This window comes from Peromyscus californicus, unplaced genomic scaffold (genome assembly GCF_007827085.1).
Source record: "Peromyscus californicus insignis strain IS unplaced genomic scaffold, ASM782708v3 Scaffold_13__1_contigs__length_99412109, whole genome shotgun sequence".
Taxonomy (NCBI): Eukaryota; Metazoa; Chordata; class Mammalia; order Rodentia; family Cricetidae; genus Peromyscus; species Peromyscus californicus.
Window position 1 is genome coordinate 89,078,850 of NW_026294424.1, and position 22,513 is coordinate 89,101,362.

Sequence of the window (22,513 nt, forward strand, 5' to 3'; positions counted from 1 at the left end):
TGTTCTTTCTTTATTCTGTATGTTTAGTGTTTGGGTTATATGTGGCCAGGGGCCTTTTTTTTTTTTCCTTTTTTTGGTCCAGTCTATTTGGTGTTCTGTAATTTTTTTTGTACCTTCATAGGCATGTTTTTCTTTAGTTGGGAAAGTTTTCTTCTATGATTTTGTTGATATTCTCTGTGCCTTTGAGCTGGAATTCTTCTCCTTCTTCTATCCCTATTATTCTTAGTTTTGATCTTTTCATGGAGTCCCAGATTTCGTGGATGTTTTGTGTTAAGAATTTGTTGGATTTGACATTTTCTTTGACTGCTGAATCTATTTCCTCCATCGTATCTTCAACACCTGAGATTCTCTCTTCCATCTCTTGTATTCTGTTAGTTATGCTTACGTCTATAGCTTCTGTTTGTTCACCCAGATTTTCCATTTACAGAATTCCCTTGGTGTATATTTTCTTTATGGTCTCTATTTCAATTTTCAAGTCTTGAACTGTTTCCTTCACCAATTTGATTGTTTTTTTTTTCTTGGCTTTCTTTAAGGGATTTATTGATTTCTTCCAATTTTTTGTTTGTCTTTTCCTCCATTTCTTTAAGGGAATCTTTCATTTCCTCTTAAAGGGCCTCTATCATCTTCATAAAGTTATTTTTAAGGTCATTTTCTTCTGCTTCATCTGCGTTGGGATGTTCAGGTCTTGCTGTTGCAGAACCACTAAGTTCTGATGGTGCCATATTGCTCTTCATGTTGTTGAATGTATTCTTACACTGCTATCTACCCATTTCAGTTTGAGATAATTATAGATAGGGATATTGATTCTTCCTCCAATAGGTACAGGTGGAGCCTGTGCCTCCACGGGGCCTTTGATGCCCTTGGAGATGGTGGAAGAGCAGCCTGGCCACAGGAGTCTTGCCTGCTGATCAGCTGTGAGGCTGCAATCAGCTTACTTAATTATTAAACAGAATCACCCACAATATTCCCTCCTCATTTTGCAGTCTGTAGGATATGTAGTACTACAACCCCTCTTATCCATGATGTGAATGGTTTGTGCTATTCCTCTTGTGTGTTAGCTCAATTTAACTAGACCTTGAACAGATTTATTGGTATTCCCAGTGAACAAACTTGGAGTTTCACAGAATTTTCTCCACTGTTTTCTGCCCTCAGTTTTATTGAATTTTTAATTTTATTTTTATTGTTTCTTTTCTCTTTTATATTATGTAATTGATTTGTGGTCATTTAAATTTTTTCTAATAATAGAGGAGTGTTTATTACAACTCCTCTAAGCATTGCATTTGTTTCTTGTTGCAGATTTTTTATATATTTATTTTCTTTCTATTTTCTTCTTGTCAAATATTTCTAAATGCCTTTTTTGGTTCTTTTGCTTTGTCCTATGGGTTATTTGAAATCTTTTGGAAATTTTGATTCTTGCCACTTATAATCCTAGGTTGATAAATTGTTCTACTTTTCCTGTAAGGACTCTGATGCTTTCTCAATTTTCTCTAGCTAAGTTGGTTTTTTGTTGCTGTTGTTTTTTGTTTGTTTGTTTGTTTGTTTGTTTTTTAAGATTTCCATTTTGCTACGGTTTTCCACAGTTGTATATATTTGTGTCTTGATGGGTTTTTGTTTTGTTTGTTTAGAATATCTTTTATACTTCAATTTTATTTTTACAACTATGCTTTTACTTTTCACTAACTTAGAATAAAATTAATGTTTCTTATTTCCAGTGTGTTTTTTTGGAAAAGGTTTCCCCCCACTCTTTCTCAGTTCTACCCTTCCCCTTGTCTAGAATACCCATTGAACATGTGTCAACTCATTGAATCTCCTGTTTTAGGACACCCATTACACATGGGTCAGCTCATTCTGGTTCTAGGACATGAAAGATGAATTGCTAAGTGGCTTTACTAATAAAAAAAAAAAACCCAGAGCTAGATATTGGGGTGAAAGCTGAGAGATCAGAGGAACAGGACAAGCCACAACCAACCTCACCTTACCAACTCCTCAGCCTCCAGAGAGAGCTACTTCCTGTATACTCACAACTATATCCTCTCTGTGCCCTGCCATCTCGCTTCCTCTCTCCACCCAGCTACATCACTTCCTCTTTCTGCCCAGCTCTATCATTTCCTGTCTGTCTGTACAGACCTCCAGACCTCTATGGTTAACTAGCACTGGGAATTAAAGGTGTGTGCCACTGCCTGGCTCTGTTCCCAGTATGACCTTGAACTCACAGAGATCCAGATAAATCTCTGCCTCCTGAATGCCAGGATTAAAGGTGTGTGTGCTACCACTGCCTGACTTCTATGTACATAGTGGCTGGCTTTTTCCTCTGATCCCCAGAAAAGCTTTATTGGTGTACAGAAATAAAATATCACCACAAAGAAAACCATGGCACATGTGCCAGCTCAGTCTGGTTCTAGCACACCCATGGCACATGTGTCAGCTCTGTCTGGCTCTAGCACACCCATGGCATATGGATCAGCACAATTAAGCTCCTTTACTTTTGTAATTGTTTCTCTTACTATGCATTTGGGTTCACTGATATTTTTCTTTCTGTAATGCCTAATGTATGATTAATCCAACAAATATACATTTTACTTCAGGTGCTATTTTTCATCTTTCAAGTTTCATTTGATCTTTTCAGTCTGCCAGACTATCTCCTTAAGGTATAAAATTTTTAGTGCATTAATAAAATAGACTCAGATGACAAGGCACTAAGAATAACAGGTACATGTTAAAAAGCCAGCATGTATCTCATGGTATACAGTAACTAGTGTTTTCTTCCAGGTACAGATAACATATGCCTCCTTTATAGGGTATGTTCACTGAATGCATTGTATATTGTACGTCATTCTTGCTCAATAATGAATCCTCTTAGAGAATGTTACACTTGTCACTGGGCGGTGGTGGCGCATGCCTTTAATCCCAGCACTCGGGAGGCAGAGGCAGGCAGATCTCTGTGAGTTCGAGGCCAGCCTGGGCTACGGAGTGAGTTCCAGGAAAGGCACAAAGCTACACAGAGAAACCCTGTCTTGAAAAACCAAAAAAAAAAGGAAAAGAAAAAGAATGTTACGCTTTGTCCTAAAATGCAGTTACCTAATTGTGAACCAAGTTCCTCTGACACTTTTTACATGCTATGTTGGACAAGTCCAAAACAACTTCCTGTTCCTTTCCCCAATAGCCTATGTATTGTAAGGTCTTCATAATCGGCTGGTGGAAACTTGAACTATTGCTCATCCTGTGCAAGTACCTATAAGTCTTCCTTTGAACAGTGGACTCTATTTAATCATAAATAAAAAGGAAATGTGGTTTCTGGGATTGCATAAGTGGCAGAATATACATTATAAAAGATACTGGAAGCCAAGAAAACCATAGTGTTACAATCTGATTCAAGAGTACAGATAGAAGTATTAATTATGAAGAAAGTGATTGATTGAATACATTGGAATATAATCTGGAGCAAAGTAATTTATTCCATTTATTCAAGAAAAATGTCCAGAAAGAGGGAAGCCAAATAAGACTTTAATGTGGTAATCTAGAAGTTAGCCAATAGGGAAAGCATAGAGCTGTATAAAGAGGGGAACGTCACTGTAAATGGTGTTGGAAGGGAGAAACATGACAACAGGCAGAATGGGATGATATTGGAGGTAGAGAGGAAAGATACATGATGACTCCAGGTTCCTAGGCAGGGGATTACAAAAGCAATGGAGAGGAATATCAAGCTAAATTCCAAGTCCAGTGAGTAAGTTGGACTTGAATTTTATGGTGGAGACAGCACATTCAAGTGTCTCCACTGAAGATAACCCACTCTTCCACAGATAACAGAATTGGGCAGGTGACATGAATCCAGAAGAAACACATGGTCGGTAAGACTGACTTTATATGCTTTTCAAATACCGTCCTCATGTCAATCTAAGGTAAATAAAGGAAAAGCAAGTAATGACATTTTCTGCTTTCCATTTTATATGTCCTTTGGTTTCTAGATTTAGAAAGGAATGAGAAATATCATAATAATTCAAGGGAGGCGATTCTTCTGCACAGTTCCTTATATAAGCATTGAAGCCTCACAGAAATGTTGTGCTTGAGGGAACTCCAGCCCATATTCTTTACCAGAGCCTTGGCTACCCTTCAGATAAACAGCCTCCAAATAGTTCACCAGTCACCCCAGCCGTTGCCAGGCTAAGGCTTTCATTTCTTCTCCATGGCACTTTTCCCAAAGTATCTGAGCCTTTTGTGTTTTGAGGAAAGTTTTCATAAAGCAGAAATATGTCCTCAAAGCACAACAGATTGTCATTTTGTTCATTTTATAGTGCTGCCAGCTGCCGGCTACATCTCTCTATTCTTTACTCTCTACAGTTTGCTGAAGTAGAAAACTATTTAATGATACTGCTCAAAATTAATCATAAGATGAAGATGTAAACCGACATTCGAGGGCATGTGAGAAACCACCTACTGCTCTGCTGTGCAGATGTAAACACTGCTGGTCTGAAATGAAGCAATAACCTCTCCAGTTATTGGCCCAGAACCGGAACAAATTTCTTAACGTTCTATTCACTGCTACTTGCAGCGCTGTCAGCTCAGCTCCTTTGTGAGCATTTCAAAATCCTCTTAAGACAGTTTGATGCCAATCAAGCATGGTTTTGCTGGTTTATTCACCTTGTCAGTATCTTATGCTATCTTGGTTTTCTATTACATCCACAACGCAGCTGTATCCCTGGTTAAACTCCAATTGGCCGACAAAGATTCAGTTGATTTCACAACACATTGAAAACAAGCATTTTGCTTATATCTTTTTTGTTACTACATGCCTTGACTATGATTATGAGATAAACTCCTAGTTTCCATGGCTACAAATAATAACAAAGTGTATTTTTCCCTAACATCAACTGATGGAGACAAGTTAACAAATAAATACATTCTGGTTTATAGCTCGTTATATGAGCTATTACTTATAAACTCAATAATTGTTTTTAAATTATAAATGTTTCAAATGATATTTTAATTCCAGAGTTTGTAAGCTGGCTATTAGAAACACACATTGTATTTTCCCAACAATATTGTGTATGTTATTTATATATTTTTATACTAGTTTTCATACTCTGTAAGTGTGTATGTATGTATGTATGTATGTATGCATGTATGTATGTGTACAGTCTTTTAAGAAAAAATGATAACTATCTTTTATTTGTAATAGTGATTTACGTATAATTTTTGTTTTGTTACATTTTAATTCTATTTATTATTGTTATTATTATCATCATTATTGTGTGTGTGCTTAAGTGTGGAGTATAGATGAATGCATGGCAGGGTATGTGTGAGGGGAGTCAGTGGACAACTTGCAGGTGGCAGTTCCTTCTACTATGTGGGTCATAGGAATTGAATTCAAATCATCAGACTTGGCAGCAAGGGCCTTTACCCGCTGAGCCATAATACCAGCCCTTTAAAATATTTTGAATGATGTAATATTTGTTGCCAATAACAACCTTTCTTCAACTCCAGTGGTCAAATGAAGTGCTCCAGACCCCTGCTCAGACACAGTTTGCCCAATATCAACCCCAGTGGATAAATACAGAAGGGGAATTGGGGTTGGTACATGCAGTCAGGTTGGGCTCCTCAGGAGCAGATGCTGTGTCAGAAAGTTTGAGTCCAGGGAAGTAGATTTCTGTTTTTCTTTTCAAGTTTTTCTGAAAACAGATTAATTTTGTATGTTAATAGAGTTCAAGTGATTTTTTTTATATGTAATTTTAGGGAGGACTATCATACCCATCAACCCTTCTACCCACCACCAATACTCATCCTAGCTCCTGGTAATCACTGTTCTACTTTGGGCATGACTTTGCTTTTACATTAAACATAGGAGAACGTATGACATTTAGCTTTCTGTGTAAGGTTTATTTCTTTAACGTGATACTCCTCAGTTGTTTCAGGGTTTGTTCTTATTTATAACTACGTACTGCACTGTGCTTATGTACCATATTTTCTTTTTTTAACTAAGAAATGTTTTATTCACTTTACATACCAATCACAGATCCCCCTCTTCCATCCTCCCACCTCTTCAGCCCCCCCTTCGACTCATCCCCCCATTCCCTCCTACAAGAAGGTAAGGCCTCCTCCCATGGGGAGTCAGCAGAGCCTGGTACATTCAGTAGAGGCAGATTCAAGCCCCTCCCCCTGCATAAAGGTTGTGAAAGGTGTCCCACCCTAAGAAGTGGGCTCCAAAATGCCAGCTCATGCACCAGGGATGGATCCTGATCCTACTGCCAGGGGGCTCCTTAAGCAGATCAAGCTACACAACTGTCTTGCTTATGCAGACAGCCTAGTCCAGTCCCATGGCAGCTTAGATAGCTGTTGTTCTAAATTTCATGAGTTCCCACTAGTTTAGTTTGGTTGTCTCTGGAGGTTTCCCCATCATGATCTTGATGCCCTTGTTCATAGAATCCCTCTTCTCTCTCTTTGGCTGGACTCCTGGAGCTCAGCCTGGTGTTTGGCTGTGGATCTCTGCATCTGCTTCCATCAGTTACTGGAGAAAGGCTCTATGATGACAGTTAGGGTATTCACCAATCTGATTACTTGGGTAGACTAGTTCAGACACCCTCTCCACTATTGCTAGTAGTCTAAGCTGGAGTCATCCTTGTGGATTCCCGTTAACTTCCCTACCCCCATGATGATACCATATTTTCTTAATTTGTGTATCTAGTGATGGACTGTTGGGGTGATTCTCCGCCTTTGGTCTTATTAACAGGACCCCAGTACACCTGAGCATGCAGGTGTCCCTTCAATGAGTTCATTTTCTCGGAAGGCACACCCAGGAGTTGGCCAACTGGGTCATATGGAAGTCCCACTTTTTACTTTTCAGGGTTTGCCATGCTGTCCCCTGGTGTCAGGAAGAGCTAAACACAAGTTCTGTAGGCTGTGGCAGAAGCTGAGAAGTCTAGAAATAACAGGCGCCCTTTCTTTCATGAATAAGATAATGAGAGATGCCCCCACAGAACAGCATGTCTGATTGTTAGCTTTAACATTTATGAGTAAAAGCCAGCAGTTATCTGTATTTTCCAAAGTTTGGTACTGAACCCACAACACTGAGAACTTGAATTAATTTTCTTGTTACTATTTCAGTAAACACACATTTAGTTCTTAATAGTGGTTGTAAAGCAGGCTACAAGTTGGGCAAATTACAAAACTGAATATTCCTACTTAGAATGGTTTCCAGATCCCACAATTCAGGTTATAATCCAATGCATTATATCAGTATTTTAGCCTCCATATGGCTTAATAACCATGTTGAATTACCATGCAACCCTTTAATTCAACTTATTGGACAAATGTGGTACATGAAGTTCAAGAATGTAGCCTCTGGTCACAATCATGTCTACAGCAGAAACAAAGTCATCTGCACATTATAATTCCAGTTGATGGAATTTTCTATTATAGTTTCAGGCTATTTTAATGTTTTCCATTTTCAACTTTAGTATGAGATCCTCAGGTAACGTTGAATTATCCATTACTTGAACTTAAATGGCTCTTTTACTTTCCAAGCTACATAAGAATCTGTTTTTCTTCTAAGTCCATGACTCACAGATTCAATATGTTTGGATCATTTTCTAATGAGGTGAACATCATTTTCTCTTGTTTTCTTCCAAATTTATCTGCTTCACATAGAGTGAGGACACTGAGTTCATTCAGGTAAGGTTTACTATGTGTCTGTTAATTCCAGTTTTACATTAAATATGACTATTGTGAAGATCACCATACAGATCAAATCAAAAGACCCTGTCATTTTGTTCTTGCCAGAATCCAAGTATTGAAGGAGTCAAATTTTGATACATACCTCAAATCATTTGCACAGGCAAGGTTTGTGTAAGCCCTCACACATGAAGGTTTACAGGGTTACTTTATACAGCTCTATAATACACTTCTCAAAAATACTATGTTTATAAAAACTGACATCTCATTTTAATTGCTTGTAAAAATTTGGACTAATTAAACCTCCTTTATGAAAAATACTGCTTTCCCACTGAAGTCACTTCTACCCTTACGGTGTCCCTTTTCAAATTTAAGAGACAAGGCAAGTAGCCCTAGTTTAAACTTCTTCCTAACAAGCAGAAATAATGAAGATTGGGCAATAGTCATCAGACTGGCATGCAGCTGGACTTCCAGCTTGTTGTTCTGAATGTGAGTCACCTTCCTTTCCTTCACTGAATACATGTTAGATCCCATTCAAGATGGAAGTTTTTCTGAATCAATCTGAGCATTGGAGCCAACGTTAAACAACGCATGGGAATGGTGTAATGTAGAACATGGGTCAGACTATAGTGTCAGCATGCTTAGCCTCTTTCCCAAATCACAGAAGGGGCTTCATTCTTCAGAGGATGCCTGCTTCAGATACCCACTGCTGATTCACCTGGGGCCTCCTAGAGTATACCACAGGAATATTCACTCACCTGACTTTAACCCTCTTTCTCCAATTCTGTATCTTCCATTGAGCTCCTTTCCAAGTGCTGTCCTTCAGCCAGACACCTTTTACTACAAAGTAATGATGGCTGAACTTCCAGTTTCTTCTGATTATTGGAGCAGGAAGTCCAGAGGTTCTCTGAATGAGGATGACTACATGGCAGGAAGGTGTGGTGATATTGTGTTCCCCGAAATATTGTGCACTCTAATAAACTTATCTGGGGTCAGAGAACAGAACAGCCACAATATTAAACATAGAGGTTAGGCAGTGGTAGCACACACCTTTAATCCTAGCATTCCAGAGGCAGAGATCCACCTGGATCTCTGTGAGTTCAAGGCCACACTGGAAACAGCCAAGCATTCATGCCTTTAATCTTTAATCTCAGGAAGTAATGGCAGGAGGCAGAAAGGTATTTAAGGCGTGTGGATGAGGAACTATAGCCTGGTTAAGCTTTCAGGCTTTTAGCAGCAGTTCAGCTGAGATTCATTCTGGATGAGGATTCAGAGGCTTCCAGTCTGAGGAAACAGAAACAACTGAGGAATTGGTGAGGTGAGGTAGCTGTGGCTTGTTCTGTTTCTCTGATCTTCCAGCATTCGCCCCAGTATCTGGCTTCAGGTTTGTTCTTATTAATAAGTCCTTCTAACAATTCATGCTACAGGAAGGAGTGAGCTTTGGTTTCAGGGGACATATATGAAAGATGTGTGGAAGGGTGAGTTTAAATAAAAGGGCTGAGAATTCAGATGAATCTAAAATAGGGGTGGGGGGTTCTGTTCTTGATAATGACTGATTTTCTAACAGCATTGATACGCTGTTGATACTGATAAAGATATCAGTCTTTATGAAAATACCTATTTTTTTATATTAACCTGACTTTTATTCTATTCTTTATCACTAAGTATCATTTTATTATTTGCTGAAAACACATATATTCTCTTGAAGTCTTAATTTCTGTGAAGAAGTTTTGCCTGTATTATTTGACAAAGGCAAGAACCAGTCCAATGATTTTTGTTATCCAGTTCTCCCCTCCTCTCTTTACCTGTTTTTTGTTCATTTGCTTGTTTTGTTTCTGTTTTTCAGTGTTGTAGAGTAAATCCAGGCCTTGTAAATGCTAGGCAATTAGTTCACTACTCACCTACTCCTCAGCCCTTTTATTTACTTGCTTTATGTTTTGGGACAAAGTCTTACCATAAATTCAAACTGGACTTGAACGTACGTAGACTAATCGGGCCTTGAACTCTTGTATCTCCCCGCCTGTACCTCCATAGTGCTGAGATTACAGGCCTGCTCCACCATGCCTAACTCCGATTATCACATTCTTAATCCCTAAAAGGCTTAAGGGAAACAGTTAACCGTGTCCTCCCACACAGATTTACCTTATGTTTAATCTTCCATCATGATCCTCCTGTGTCTTGAGCACAGTATTAAGTGATCTGAAACATGATAAATAAGACCCAAGCCCCTCCCTTGAAGATCACATCGTTTTGAAAAAAGTAAGACTAAGACAATTATAAGATGATTAGAAGATGCAATGTGATAGGCATGCCCAGGTTGTTTCCAAATATAGAGAAGAACAGGAATTGCTGTGGGGATATAGACCAGGGTCCTTAGATTAGCCAAGCTAATTTCTAAAGAAGGTATAGATATTTCCAGGCAGGGTGTGGTGTTTAAGCAGAAGGAGCAGATGAAAAACAACATAAATTTGAAAAATGGCCTGGTTCATAAAAGAGAAATTATTGGCAATTTGGGGTTGCTGCGGCATAAATTTCAAAATTGGAACAAGAAGACATGAAAGGTCATGTAAGCCAAATGAAGAAGCCTGGAATGCATGCTATAGGTGACAGTGAGTCATCGAAAGGGTTTGTACCAAGGAGTAACATGACTGACTGTATGTGTGAGAAACTTCCCTGAGGGCTGAGTGCAAGACAGGCTGAACAGGCAGAAGTCAGGAGGCAAGGAGACAAATAAACACGCTGCTGCTGCTGCCGCCGAGCCCTGGATAAGGGCGGCACTGGAGCCAAGATGATAAAGGGCCAGCATGAGGGAGTTCAGAGCGGTGTAAGTCAGGGAGCAAGCAGAGGTGGGGTGAGTGGAGGGGAAACGGGACTCTAAATCTAAGACTAATATTCCTCAATAAACAGAACTGCCATTAAAGGTGAGATGGAAAACTCAGGAAGACCAAGGACTTGATTTGGGGACACGTTTAGTTTGAAATGTCATGGAATGTGCAGAGCACAGTAGAATACCATAGGTAAATGCATAAGTCTGGATTTCTGAGCTGTTTGACAGAGGAAAAGGGATGTGGAATGTATTTGCATATAACAAAAAACGGCAAATCTTCCGTGGAGTTCTGGGCACCGTCAGCATCGCTGCTGTTCTTGCTGATGCAGCTGCCTGGCTCGCTGGTTTGGAAGAATGGCTGTTATTGTTTCCTGCATATGTGAACTCTGCATATTTTTCTAAGATGTACAGTTGAGAGAAATGCTTAAACTTTTACTTTCAAATTAAAATGCATAAAGGTAAGGAAACATGTATTTAAGCAACAGTGCAATTTACTTTTAGTACAAGTAAAAAAAAACACACAAGTATGATTTTAAATACTACTCTTAAATGTAGAGCCACAGTGGCTGGGAGAGGGCTTACAGGGTAAGAGCACTTGCTTTGTAAGCATGAACTGACTTCAGATCTCCAGCACCCACACAAGAAGTGAGATATGGCTGCACACAATTGTACCCCAACACTGAGGAGCTGGAGACCAGCAGATCTTGAGAGTTCATGGGCCAGCCAACCTAGCCAAAATGACAGGCTTTGGGTTCACTGAGAGATTATGTCTCGAGGTAATAATGACTGGAGACATGGAGGAAGATATCCTATACTGGCCTTCACAAACACCAGCATATGTGTGCACACTCACATGAATGTAACACACACACACACACACACACACACACACACACACACACACACACAAAGAGAGAGAGAACACTCATGCAATAACTCAGTACTTACAGATAAAGTTCATATCAGTTCTTACTGAATACTTAAATAAATAAATAAAAATTTAAGGAATACTGAAGTATCTGCAATTTATACTTTAAGATTTTTTTCATATAAACTTACAAAGCATTTCAAATTCAGACAGATACACCAAGACATGAGAAAACAAGTTTCTGTTTTATTCATTTAAAAAGAAACACTTTATAGATTTAAAATAATGTCTCCAGACTAAGGCATACACCCAAGTGTCCCATTGTGTTCTGCACATTCCACAGATCCTTCAAACTGAACATGTCCAAAGCCACGTCCTTTGTCTTCCTCTGAAATTTTGTCACCTGAGTTTTCCATATATTTAATTATGTTTTAGTTTATGGAGAGACATGAGTGTTTGAGGAAACCATGGTAACTATAGGAGAATACAAAGAATAAAAGACTATTAACACCCAGACTGGGTGTGGGTATGGGGTGAGAGTGGGCTATAGAGACAGCCTTCAAGTTTTGAGGAGTTTGTGTCCTAAGCTGTTGTATCCAGAAAGCCTGTGGTGTTAAGAAAGTATGTAGGGGTCTATTTCTTCTGCTGCTTCTGCTTTGAGATATTCAGGTCTTGCTGTAGGCCCTCTGGATACACAAGACAGTTGTTTAGCTTGAACTGTATAGGGGGCACCCAGGCAGTGGGATCAGGACCTGTCCCTAGTCCATGAGCCAGTTTTTGGAACCTAGTGTGCTGGGGATGTCTTTCTGTATGCTGTGAATGTGTGTTGCTCTGATTTGGTTGGTAAATAAAACGCTGATTGGCCAGTATACACCAGTGTCTATGGTGAGACACTTTGCGCAGCCTTGGTGCAGGAAGGAGCGACTTGGACCTACCTCAACTGAGTGTATCAGGCTCTACTGATTCTCCATGGGAGACTGTGCCTGGAGGAGGTGGGAATGGTGGGTGGGTTGGGGAAGAAGGCTGGAGGGGGGAGGAGGGAGGACAGGGGAATCTGTGGTTGGTATGTAAAATGAAAAGAAAATCTCTTAATAAAAAAATAATTAAAAAGAAAGTATTTAATATTTGATGTATTGATATACTGCATCTAAAGAAGTATATAGACATAGGAGAGATTGAAGAGCTAAAGTCTGTAAGACTTGACGAGGAGTAGGATTCAGGACAAAAGAAAGAAAACCCAAGGATGAATTCACTTCTTACTTGGATGACATGGTACATGGTAGCACCATTTGATTATGGCCCATCCATCAAATTATGACTCAAAACATAAGGCATTGCTTCTTACAGTTTCATTGTTTTTTTTTTAAAAAGGGGGGAAGAAGAATCAGTTATCAGTTGCAAAGGAAAAGTTTTCATGCCACTGTATAATAGTGAAGAGGCAAAATGTTATAAACAGAGGCAAGAGTTTCACTGACACATAAAATGTTGAATAGTTGGTTACGCCAATGAAGAAAACCTTCAGAAAGAGATATCATCAGGAGATATGCTCGTTTTGAAAGGCCAGACAGACTAGCAGTTTTAACTCGGCTGGGTATTTCCCCTCCTTGAGTCTTACTGTCTAACCAAAATGCCGCAAAATGCAGCTGCTTCCAGTTTAATTCTGGTTCAGAGTGAACCAGTATATACTTTCTTGGTTCATCTCCATGTAATTCAAACAGATGGGATATTTTTTAAAGATAATTTTCCAGATCTTGCACATAAATGCACAATTGTCCACCTGAAAGTCAAAGACTGTGTCGCTTTTAGCTTTTCTTTTGGCCTCCGGTTGTTTCTCTTACTCTGTTGGTTCTCGTGGCTTCAGCCTCTGCTGTTTTGTTGTCATTGTGTTATTTCTCCCAGATTACATTATAATTATAACTCGTGCTCTTGATTCCCAAACCTCAGTGCAAACCGCGGCCACATTCCTTTCAATATTCAAAATAAATTCCCGTCCATCCCAGCATCCCATACATCCAAAAATGTTTACATCCTCTTCAACATACCTCCTTAAGGCCCTCCAATAGCTTCCACTATGCCTAATATGTTAAGTATCTAAGTATCTATTGCTGAGTGATTTAATTGAGTCACTGAAAACGACATCCGCTAATCATGTCACAGTTCTGTAGGTCAGAGGTCCTTACCTGGTGTGACTGGGGTCTCATTTCAATGTCTCCGAAGTCTAATGTGTCAGCAGAGCTCCCTTCCATCCCAGATGCACAGAAGAATCAACTCGCCAGATCACTTAGACCATGGGCAGAATTGAGTTCCTTCCAGTTAATGGAACAACTAAAGTCCTATGGTCCCTGTGTCTTACAGCCATCAATAACATACTCTTTAAATCCTTCTTTTGTGTACATGTGCCCTGACTGTTTTCTTCTCTCGTTTATGACAATTCATGTGATTACATTGTGGCCACTGAATAACCTAGTGAACCTTCATTTCCTCACTCTTGCTTTTCATTTGACAGTGGGGACCTCGTGAATTTTCATCCTTTCTTGTCCCCTCTATTCCCATGTTGGCTGACCTATAAAGTGGTTACTCCAGGGCATTACATTTATATGTAAGTACACATATAAATGTTGATATCCCTTAAGGGTAGGGGATTTAGCTCAGTGGTAGAGCGCTTGCCCTGGGTTCGATCCTCAGCTCAAAAAAAAAAAATTGTTGATATCCCCCAGTGTCTGTATATCAGTATTGTTCTGCACTATAGCTTCAGAAAAATCACCCCTCTAAAGAAACCAGAGGCGTAGTTCCCACTCACTTCCCTAGCTGGTAGTACCATTTTCATCTAGTCCACTGTGGTGATATTGTGTTCCCCAATATATTGTACACCTTAATAAACTTATCTGGGGTCAGAGAACAGAACAGCCACTAGATAGACATAGAGGCCAGACAATGGTGGCACACACACCTTTAATCCTAGCATTCTGGAGGCAGAGATCTATCTGGATCTCTGTGAGTTCTAAGCCACACTGGTAACAGCCAGGCATGGTGACACATGCCTTCAATCCCAGGAAGTGATGGCAGGAAGCAGAAGGTATATAAGGCTTGAGGACCAGAAACTAGAAGCATTTGGCTGGTTAAGCTCTTAGGCTTTTGAGCAGCAGTTCAGCTGAGATCCTTTTGGATGAGGACTCAGAGGCTTCCAGTCTGAAGAAACAGGATCAGCTGAGGAATTGGTGAGGTGCTGTGGCTTGTTCTGCTTCTCTGATCTTCCAGCATTCACCCCAATACCAGGCTTCAGGTTTGATTTTTATTAATAAGACCTTTTAAGATTCATGCTACAGTCCACCAAAACCAGGAGCCTAAGTATTATCTGCAACACTTCTTAACAACTTTTCCCACTGCTGCCCTCAGTACCCCCAAAAGTAGCTTTTTCTCCAGCACTCTAACCTAGAATGTGTCCACAAATCTAGACTGAGCAACTAAAACAATTTCTGAACTTGTCAGTCTCCTGCCTTCTAAGCCCATGGAACTTTAAACCTGCCCTCTACCCGCCACTGGGATGGTCTTTCTAAAAATGTGTACTGAGTCATGTTGCTCTCATGTGTATAAAACCCTTGGATGTCCCCATTGCCTGCTGGGTAAAGACACCTGCTTGAAACCTGCTCTCCAGATTTACATCCAGCTGCTTTCTGGGGCACTTGCTTCCATTTTCTACCCCATCGATACCGAGTCATTAGCCACTCCATCCTTAGGGGTCTCATCCAGTTGTTCAGCAGATTCCCTGCACCTCATCTACTTGAAAATGTGTCTTCCATCTCTAAGCCTGTCACTCCCCCAGGCTGCATCTTACCACTCAGTTATCAGCCCCAGCATTTCTCTGTCTAGGAAGCTAAGCCCTTCTCTTCCTTCAGTCTGGGTAAGATCTCTTCCATCTTCCCATTGAACTCTAGGGCACTTTTATCCTCTGATTTGTTTCTTTACTCCCATGAGTGAATTCATAAGCTTGCGACTGCACTGTATCACTCATTTGGTTACAAACACCTACAAGTGTAACACATGCCCTCTCCATTGACATTAATGGGCAAAAAGAAAAAGTGAATGAGTAAACGAACCAAGGCAACTTCTCTGACACTTCTCTCATCTCTTCATCACGATCTAAGCTATATGTCCTAGAGAGAGAGCATACTCCTCTTGTCCTGCAGGAAAAAATGGGGTGGTGGGGGGGAGAGACTTGAAACCATAAACCCCCCAAGTATCCTTATTTGGTTGAAATTTATCTGTATTGGAATCTCCAAGTTGGCCCTGTAGATTGGGAGGAGAGAGAGCAGTGGTGTCTGATACAAGGATTGGTAGCTTCAAATTCAAACTAAACAGTTGGCAAAACTGTAATGATGATGTCGTGTATTTGTAGATGCTCTAGACGAGGGAGAGCACCATCTCACTCAGTCAACGGCCCTGGTGCCTGCATAAGCAGTTGTTCCCGGAAGAATCTACTCTTTCAGCATCTATAGCATGCTAATGATCTATCTGAAGTAAGATTGGGCTTTGGAAAAAGAGAGGATCTATACTCACCGTTTGGGGTTAGCAAGGAAATCTATGTTAAATTTAATATCCCAAGCCCATGCTCAGCTGCTTGGACCAAGAAAATTTCAAGATTTCCAGTCTTGCTCTAATGCATGCTCCAATACATTTAACCTAATAGATTGAGCATAGCTTTTGAAAGAGGTCATCCTGCATCCTCCCTGAGCTGAAATGCCTGTTTCCTGGGACGGCCTCAACAGTGGAGGGGCCATTGCCTCAAGACATTTTCTTTGGGCTCATTCCCCTGCTTTCTTCCCCTGAGGTTCGCTCTGAGAGAAGAATGTTTATAGCTTCCACGAAAAAGCAGAACTTTTGGGCCAGTTTGAGAAAATGGATATGCACTAATGATTAGCAAAGCCCAGCAAGAAAAAGTATGCATCTTAAAATCATGGGCTAGATATGGCATTGCTTTAGTTCCTCCTAAAGTACCTAGCTTCTTCTGTAACTTCAATGTTTTCTTCTGTAAGCGACCGTTATGGTACAGAATATGCATACCTTGCCTCTCATGCTCTTTGTAGATATTAAGCAAGAGAATATAAGTTGGAGTTTCTTATAAGTTCCTAACAGTGTTCTGTAGGAGTATCTGGGAAATGATAACGAGATGTGGTCCACTGATGATGTCTCTTTACTGTGACAAAAATAGTCGACAAAAGCAACTCAAGGAAGAAGAGTTTATTTTGGTTCAATGTGTAAGAGAGGTTTATTGTCACAGTGGCAGGAAGGGTGGACATGGCCTCAGGAGCTGAGACTGCTGGCCACATTACTTCTGGAGTCAGGAAGCAGTCAGTAGATGGGACATGGGGCCAGATCATAAGACATCAGCTCCTGCCCACAGTGTTCTACTTCCACTACCAAGGCTCTATAATACAAATCTTAAAAGGTCTTATAATAATAATAATAATAATAATAAATAATAAAAATGGAACCAGATATTGGTATAGATTCTGAAAGATCAGAGAAATAGAACAAGCCAAGCCACAAATTCTTACTGCTAGGAAATCCTCAGCCAAAGAGAGCTACTTCCTGTATACTCATGCCTTATATACCTTTCTGTGTCCTGCCACCTTACTTCTTCTCTCTGCCCAGCTACATCACTTGCTCTTTCCACCCAGCTCTACCACTTCCAGTCTGTCTGTACAGACCTCCAAACCTCTATGGTTAACTAACTATTGCTGGGATTAAAGGCACGTGCCACCACACCACACCTGGCTCTGTTCCCAGTGTGGCCTTGAACTCACAGAGATCTGGATGAATCTCTGCCTCCTGAATGCTAGGATTAAAGGCGTGTGCTACCACTGCCTGACTTCTATGTTTAATATAGTAGCTAGCTTTTTCCTCTGATCGCCAGATAAGCTTTATTGGGGTACACAAATAAAATATCACCACAAGGCCCCACCTCCCAAAGGGTATATACAACCTTCCTAAAAGAGCACCACCAACTGTAGACCAAATGCTCACACACATGAGCCTCTCAGGGGTAGTTCACATTTGCACTACATGTGGCTGTCTGTGACACCTGCTCCTCCTGGCTTCCCTTCCTCCAGGATGCTGCTCTGAGCAAACCTTCTGATTTAGTATTTTGGCTGTAAATGACCACATAACTCGATGATTATAGAACCAGGTGCTGGCAATCTTAGGTGGCTTTGCAATTCCCAATCCCCGACTGCAAGTGGGAAGGATGTTCCTAACACTTTCTGGTGACACCATTGAAAGATCTTTCAGCCAGGTGGTGGTGCACGCCTTTAATCCCAGCACTCGGGAGGCAGAGGCAGGCAGATCTCTGAGTTCGAGGCCAGCCTGGACTATAGAGTGAGTTCTAGGAAAGGCGCAAAGCTACACAGAGAAACCCTGTCTCAAAAAACCAAAAAAAAAATCTTTCATAACTCCTAAATCTACAGCCCAACTATAAAGAAGTCTGGGAATGGGAATGTCTTCTGTTTCCATTCTTCTTTTTTCTGTTGTTGGGAGATAGGAAGAAAGAATTCCAGATGACCTACTTCAGATCTAGAGTCCAAGTGAGGAAGTCAGCTCAAAGATGAGGAGTATGGAAGAAGTTACAGAATTCTTCATCAGAATCCCTAGTTTTCTGAAGAAAAGAACTCCGTGGAGGTGGTCTGAGAAACTTACAAATCATTGTGTGTTATTCTTTACCCTGAGGGCCTACAATGGACAAGTATCCCTGAAATCATAGTCCATTCCCTCTTCCTTGATGGCTTCCAACATCCAGCGCCTGCATCTACTGGTACCACATTTTTTGTTCAAAGTACATGACATGGTGAGCAAGCCAGTGAGGTCCACCTGTCAGCTTACCAGGATGAGAATTTGTAATGGTGGCTAGCTGGTGATAAAGTCATCTTTTTGTTTACCTGCTGGAAAAAAAAATGATAGTTGAGCCAGCCTATGAACTCTCCTTGGTGTCTTCATTCTGAGCATACCAAAAGCAATATACTCCCAGTCAGAATTCAATCAGAGCAGGAGAAAATTAAGAACCAGATCTTGCAATCGATTCAATTCACAGCAGGTTACCTTCTGCCTCATCCTGAAGGGTACTGTTCCCATAATGCTTGACACTGATGGATGTGTGTTTCCTAGTTCTTCTTTTACCCAACTTTCATTGTCCTTTCTACCTGAAATGCTTGGTCCTGCAGCTTTTCAACAAAACAAATTCAATTAGAAATAGATAGATATCATTTTAAAGCATTGTGCTCTATAATAACTGATTTCTTTCATTTGTGCTTTTCAAAATACAAATTTCTTTCATTTTTCCACACTGTATTATAATATTCTCTCATTTTTTTGTCCCTTCATAGTCTATGAATTCCTTGAAAAAGAACTGTTTGCTTTTATTAATTTGTGCCCAGGAACATTCCTGCCATGGAATAGAGGCTCAAAATCTCATTGAATAAAGTAAATGATCCTTCTGAGAGTATCTGTCCTGGGAAATTTTTGTGTTCATAGTTATTCTTCCAATATTTACAGTGGATTTTCCAATAATGATATACATATATATTCCAAACTGGAATATGCATTTATTAAACAGCTGATTGAAATTAAAGACACAGTATATAGCCATGCATAAGAGCCAAGTTAACTCTTATAAGAGCACTAAACTTTAAATTTCATGTTATTACCAACCAAAATAATTGATCAAATAAACATTTTTCATGGAATATATTTCAGAAAAGTTTCATAATAAAATATTTTACTGCTGTGATATTATCTTAAAAATAGGAAGGGAGAGCTAGAATATTTATTATTCTAGATTAAATTTTATGTCTCTCTACCACAACTGCAATTCCATGTAATATAATTTTTCCACAGCAATAAAATAAAATAAAAAGGATTAACCATAAGAAAACATGCTTTAACACTGTTTAAACATCTTTATCACATTTTGGCAAATCTATGGCAAAATTTTGGAAGTAGTTTACATAAATATTGAATAAATCAACTCTAAATCAGCAATATTGAAATGGTTTTTGGTGTGGAGGCCACACATAACTATTTAGTCTGGGATAGAATATGGGCTTACTCTCATACTCTTGGCACCATTATTAGTAACAGCCCATTTCATTCTCACAAAACGTCTTAGTTTGGGCAATTAAATTATGAGACTACCCATCTCACAGTCTGTCTACAGAGAGAGAAAAGAAGATACAATAGTGTGACATTTAAATATCCCCAGGAGTAATATAAATATCTTCTGACTTTTTTTTTTTTTTTTTTTTTTTTGGTTTTTCGAGCCAAGGTTTCTCTGTGTAGCTTTGCGCCTTTCCTGGAACTCGCTTTGTAGACCAGGCTGGCCTCGAACTCACAGAGATCCGCCTGGCTCTGCCTTCCAAGTGCTGGGATTAATCTTCTGACTTTTATGCTTTATAAATTGTGTGGGAGCTGGAGAGATAGCTCAGCAGTTGAGAGCACTGGCTACTCCTCCAGAGGACCTTGGTTCAATTCCCAGCACCTACTTGATAGCTGATGACTGACTGTGACTCCAGTTCCAGGACTGCTGACACCCTCATGTGGACATGTATGTAGGCAAAATACCAATGAACACACAATAAAAATGTTTTAAATGTGTGTATTTTAGATGTACACCTATGAAATCTGTTCAGACACTGTGAAATGATCACCACAATGAGGATAATGAACAAACCAATCATCTCATACAGTTACCTCTGCATTTTCCTGTAGCATGAATCTTAAACGGTCTTATTAATAAAAATCTCGGGAGCCAGGTATTGGGGTGAATTCTGAAAGAACAGAGAAGCAGAACAAGCCACAGCTATCTTCACCTGGCCAACTTCTCAGCTGATCCTGTTTCCTCAGACTGGAAGCTTCTGAGTCCTCATCCAAGTGGATCTCAGTTCAACTGCTGCTAAAAGCCTCAAAGCTTAAAAGCCCCAAGTTCCTGGTTTTCACACCTTATATACCTTTCTGCTTCCTGCCATCACTTCTTGGGATTAAAGGTGTGTGCCACCATGCCTGGCTGTTTCCCGGGTGACCTTGAGCTCACAGATGGATCTTTACCTCTGGAATGCTAGGGTTAAAGGAGTGTGTGCTACCACTGCCTAACCTCTGTGTTTAATATAGTGGCTGTTCTGTTCTCTGACCCCCAGATAAGTTTATTGGGGTGCACAATATATCAACCACATTTGACCTTTTTTTGTTTAAAAAAAAGTTGTAACTAATATAAGAAAAAGTATATACAATAAGTATATACAATATATTACAGTCAAGAATTACATTACCAATGTCTAGTCCATTAACATTTGACAAATTCAGACAAAAAATTTCATTACTTATCTTATTTAAAACAAGTAGATCCTTTTAAAAACTATATTCAATAATCTACCTTTTTATCTTATCATATCCATATTCTCTCTTTTTTCTTTTCTGAGTGGATTCAAAAGTCTACCTTTTGTCTTATCATTTCTATATCTTCCTTTTTTAAAAAAATACCTTTTATCTTATTATTTCGGTATCTTCCCTTTTTCTTTTCAGAGTAGATTCAATAATCTACCTCTTATCTATATCCTCTTTTTTCTTTTTTTTTCCCCCTGTAGCTGAGGACCGAACCCAGGGCCTTGCACTTGCTAAGCAAGCACTCTACCACTGAGCTAGATCCCCAATCCCCTTTTTTTTACTTTATTTTTTAAACAAGAACCCTGAATCTAATCTCCTTTGTTTAGTTTTTTTTTTTTACCATTAACAATTAACAAGTTGTAAGCAACCATTGTAAACAATGACAATATCCATAACTCAAACGACCAAAAACTACCCACCCCACGTCTTGGGAATGTGGGCATTATTTTCTTAAAATTACTTCTTGCTGTCTGGGGGCGAGAGCATCTTTAGGGGAATCTAAAAAGAAAATTTTGGGGTTAATTGTCAAGTCCTGAGAGAGTTAGCTGTATCATTTGTTGTCCAGTCTCTGCATAATGCAAAAGCGCAGGGCTTATCTCAAGTCCTTGTTCAAGTAGTCTGTGAGGCTGGATCATCTCAGCTAGCCATTGAAATTGTCCTGAGCAGTTTGTAGTCCAAAGCAGATCTTACCATGGTGTTAATTAGCAATGGTTTTATCATAGTTCATGTGGAATCATCGTTGTGGGATCCCATCATCTTTTTTGGAGATTTCAAATTTGCTGTTAGGTGTAGTCATGGTTCCCTGCAGAATTTTTTTTGTGCCTCCTCTGTGGTTTGGAGCAATCACAGTCGATAAGTTTGATCATTGTGGCTTCTCTCTTTATTTCCACCTCCCCTCTTCTCCCCAGAAAGCATTACTCTGCTCTCTGTGAGGCTGAGTGTTTCAGATTCTACATATATATATATATATATATAGATAGATAGATAGATAGATAGATAGATATAGATATATATTATATATATGATCACACAGTGTTTGTGTTTCCATGTTGATGCAGTGAATGTCCAATGTCATGTTGTCACAAATTATGACAGTTTCTGTCTTTTAAGGCAGAGCAATATTTCTGTGTGTGTTTACCTTTTCTTTTTACTTAATGGCTAATATTCCCTTATAAGTGAATACATATGACATTTATCTTTCTTGGTCTGGGTTATCTCACTCAGGATGAATTTTTTTCTAGTTCCACTCATTGGCCTGCAAATTTCATTTTACACACACACACACACACACACACACACACACACACACACACACACACATATTCTGAGTAGTACTCCATTATGTAAATGTGCCACATGTCTTTAACCATTTTTCTGTTGAACATCTAAGTTTTTTCTGGCTGTTATGATTGAAGTCTCAATGAACATGGTTGAGCAAGTGTCCTTGTGGTAGGATAGACCATCCTTTGGGTGTATGCCCAAGAGTGGTATAATTAGGTCTTGGGGTAGATCAATTTCCAACCTTCTGAGAAACCTCCATGTTGATTTCCATAATGATTGTACAAGTTGCACTCCCACAAGCAATGGAAGAATGTTCTCTGTGCTCCACATCCTAGTCAGCATGAGTTATCACTTGTGTTATTGATCTTAGCCATTCTGACAGGTGTAGGATGGAATCTCAAAGCAGTTTTGATTGTCATTTTCCTGATGGCTAAGGATGTTGA

At 39.6% G+C, this 22,513-nt stretch overlaps 1 protein-coding gene across 1 annotated transcript in view; it reads left to right on the forward strand.

Annotated features, from left to right (window-relative positions):
• Cfap299 (cilia and flagella associated protein 299) overlaps nucleotides 1-22,513 on the forward strand; it is a 498,813-nt gene that overhangs the window by 448,667 nt on the left and 27,633 nt on the right. The window lies entirely within an intron of this gene.